Source organism: Alligator sinensis, unplaced genomic scaffold (genome assembly GCF_000455745.1).
Source record: "Alligator sinensis unplaced genomic scaffold, ASM45574v1 scaffold662_3, whole genome shotgun sequence".
In the NCBI taxonomy this organism is placed as follows: domain Eukaryota; kingdom Metazoa; phylum Chordata; order Crocodylia; family Alligatoridae; genus Alligator; species Alligator sinensis.
Window position 1 is genome coordinate 584,132 of NW_005842908.1, and position 3,728 is coordinate 587,859.

Consider the following 3,728-nt stretch of genomic DNA (forward strand, 5'->3'; position numbering starts at 1 on the left):
TGTGGGGTGCGCAAGTGTGTACAGGGATGCAGGGGTCGGGCCGCGCGTCCCAGTTGTCACTGCCGCCCCAGCCCCAGCCCGCAGCCTGGCGGACAGACTCCGCCCCGCGACTCGGGCTCGCGGGCGCCTCCGCACGGGGCAGGGGCGCTTTGCGGGCGCGGGCGGGTTGAGCCCAACCCCCCCGCCTGCCCCCAGCCCGGGGAGGAACGGGTTAATGCAGCCCGAGCGGGGAGGACGGAGCGGCCAGAGAGTTGCGGTCCTCCACGGTCACCAGAGCGGCACCAGAGCAGCGTCGCTGCGGCGCGCAGGTGACGTCAGGAAAGCGGTGGGCGGAGGCCATGGGGAGTAGCAGTGGCTGCCGCGAGGCTCCGGTAGCAGTGCCTGGGCCAGGCAGGGAAGGTTTGCATCGTGTAAACTAACTAAGGGGGGCGATGAATGTGAGTGTACGTGTAGTATAAACTTTATAGGAGGACCTTTATATGTCTGTATCTGTGTGCGTGTCACAGGCAAGTGCCTCACTTCATGAGAGGCTGTGAAAGGCTGTGCAGTTATAAGAAAGAGAGGGGAGGGGAATTTGAAGGCAAAAGATAAGGCAGGGTGTATGGAGAGAGGAGGGGGAAGGAGGGCAGTGCTGAAGAGCAGACAAAGAAGCAATAAACCCCTAGGAAAGTAGCCGGGGCCAGGGTGCAGGGGCTGTGCTGTTGAGTCCAAGATTATCGCTAGGCTGTCTCTGGGGGCTTTTATTTTATCCAGAGAAGGAGTAGAGAAGCCAGATCAAGTTCCTCCAAAGGAGACATGAGTTTGTTGGGGTGTGATCACTCAGGGAACAGGAGCCAGAGTAGCTACATGCAGCAGAGAACACACGGACACATTCTCAGGCCTTAAGGTCTGAGGCAAACTCCAGACTGCCACCCCTCTGCCTTGGTGTGTGGGAGTTTGGTACAGTTCAAGTTCAAATCTGTATTCCCACCCATTTCTCTGAGAGAACAATCTTGGCCAAGGGAGCAGGGAAACTGTGTCATGGCCTGTGACCATTGTTCTTTCCTAGGGTCCTTTTATTAGCACGGGGTGTGACCCCTGGCCTCTACATCTCAACTCCCTTGAAAATGTCCTTTACTGTCCCCTTCTCTCATATGCTAATCATGGTCCAGACTGCACTGCTTCTGGGATCAGAGGGCCTGGAAAGAGGAATGCAGTGATACACCCAGCACAGCAAACAGGGGTGAAGGGTGTTCAGGACTCCTCAACACCAGCTAGTTCCTTGATCCTAGAACATTCCCTCCAACTTAGGGCCAGGGCAGCCTCATGAACTGGCCATTTGCTAGGAGGAAGCAGCTGCATGATGTCTGGAGGGAAGACCTGTGTGGGAACAAGCCACAAGAAGGTGAAATGAATCCTAGTCCCAGTTCCCTTGTGCCAGAGTTTGACTAGGATAACAGACACATCCCTAGAGCTCATGCTGTCTGGATCTCCCTTCATGCTTACAGCTGTGACTTGTGACTAGGCAACCCAGACACCTTGATTCCAGGAACTGTAACATTGTGGTTTCTGTGCATGGAATTGGAATGCTGCACTTCCCTCTTTCTCCTCTTTTTAGGTTGATTCTCCATTGAGTCCAGCTTCCACCAACCCATCCCACATCTTTGAGGATCCATATTCCCCCTTCTTTCTGCTCTGCTCCTTCCCTTTACCTTCCACTCCTCTGCAGCGCAGCAGGGATGCTTGCAGTGGCACCGGATCAGGTAGGATATCAACACATCCCTCTCTGTCATGTGGGGGCATTAAATCTCCCCAGATTCTGGGCCTATTAGTGATCCACATCTCAAAGCCACTTGGGAAGCAAAGGGTAACTCATGATGCTGCCCTGCAAGGCTTTGGGGTTCCTTGTGGAGGTGTGTCCTAGAGAAGCATCAAATCCCAGGGTCAGCCTTCCCAGGCAGGGTGCAACTCCCTGTGAGTCACTGCCAGGAAAACAGCTTCCCTAGGGCAGACAAGCTGCCTGCATTACAGTCTCTGCTGGTGCAGTGATGATGTCAGCACTCCCCTCATTTAGATGCAGCTTGTGCCAACAGAGAAGTAGTTAGCCATGTTCATCTAAAGCTTTTCCTTATAAAACTTACACATCTTTAATTTGGTTAGTCCATAAGGTGCAATTGTACCCTCTCTTATGCCAATAGAGGGAATAACTGCACCACTCCCCGGATGACGTGAGCTGAAGCAGGCAAACACAGTGTCCTGCCAGCAGAGCTGTGTCTACACCAGGCCCTGTGTCCACACCTGGCCCTTTGTCGGAGCAGCTGGGTCAGCTGAGGGGTGAGAAGTTTCATATCATAGCCAGGCTGGCTAATGGTTGCAGTAGAGAATAAAGCTCAGAGTTGTGAAGGCCTTGTGGTTCCCTGGGAGGCATCTGGTGGAGAAGGATAAATTCCTGGGTCACTACTGTTATTTTAGTTAGGATGGCAATGCACCCTTTTGTAGGTACACCCTATGCTGTGTCCACACTGCAGGCTTTTATGGAGCACCTGTTTCAGCTGGAGGGTGGGAAGTTGCATCCATGCCCAGTGTAGCCAGGCTGACAAATCATTGTAGTGCAGCATAAGGCTCAGGACTGTGGGTGCTGGATGAGGCTGGAGCAGAAGGGACTGAGTGTATTGCTTGTGCCTGCAGCTCCAGGAGGCCTTTGAGGACGTGGCGCTGTACTTCACCCAGAAGGAGTGGGAGCTGCTGGGAGATGGAGACAAGGTGCTTTACTGGGACCAGATGCTGAGGAATTACCAAGCCCTTGTTTCTCTGGGTAAAGTTCTGTTTCTGTTACTCTCTGTGAGCTCAGAAATGTTTCCTTTGTCTCCTGGTTCTTCTACAGTCTTCTCATGAAGTTTGGGTCTCTGGTTTAAATCTGTTTTCTCCTCTGTTCTGCCATTGATCAGAGAGACATTGTTAGCTATGTTAGTCTGAAGTCAAGTAGATTTGCACCTTCTCTAGACTGGGGGTACTTGGCAAGGGCCCAGGAGGTATGCGGCATTGGCGTGGTGAAGAGGGGGCACTTCTGGTTTTGCTGCAGGGGGTCCCCCCCCCCAAACTCATTGATCAGCTGCTGGGGGACACCCCCTCCCCCACAGCTTGTCAACTGGCTGGGGGACTCCCTGCTCCTTGACTAGCCACCAGCCATACACCAACCAAAAAAGGTTGAAAACCCCTGTTCTAGACTAACCAAAGTAGGGAGGTAGATAGAGGCAAACCTCATTAATTCAAAACAGGACCAAAAATTACCAACTTTGAAATAAATGGGCTTGAAATAAATTTACCCATAGTAATTTACATATATCCAAATTACTGTACAGGCAGTCCTCAACTTACAACATTTCGACTTACAACATTTTGCACTTACAACATTTATAAATTGACACCCTGTTTCAACTTTCTGACATCAGTTTTGACTTTACATAGATTTCATAGACATTAGGGCTGGAAGGGACCTCGGAAGATCATCGAGTCCAGCCCCCTGCCCAAAGGGCAGGAAGTCAGCTGGGGTCACAGGGTCCCAGCAAGGTAAGCATCCAGTTTGCTCTTGAAGGTGTTCAATGTAGGCGCTTGAACCACCTCCGGTGGCAGGCTGTTCCAGAACTTGGGGGCTCGGACAGTAAAGAAATTCTTCCTTATGTCCAGCCTGAAACGGAGACCCTGGGGTAACCTCCCCTCCATACTGAGAATAAGTATATCGAGCCATG

General features: G+C 52.1%; 1 long non-coding RNA gene across 2 annotated transcripts; it reads left to right on the forward strand.

The window, feature by feature from the left end:
• Positions 1 to 277: 277 nt before the first annotated feature.
• Positions 278 to 3,442, forward strand: LOC102373180. 2 transcript variants are annotated; one of them, XR_325199.3, is made up of 4 exons: positions 278 to 437; positions 1,598 to 1,742; positions 2,178 to 2,313; positions 2,668 to 3,442. It is a non-coding gene; the product is annotated as an uncharacterized LOC102373180 (long non-coding RNA). The 2 variants fall into 2 exon arrangements; XR_001358958.2 differs by lacking the exon at positions 2,178 to 2,313 and having other exon boundaries at positions 2,668 to 2,768.
• Positions 3,443 to 3,728: the final 286 nt, after the last annotated feature.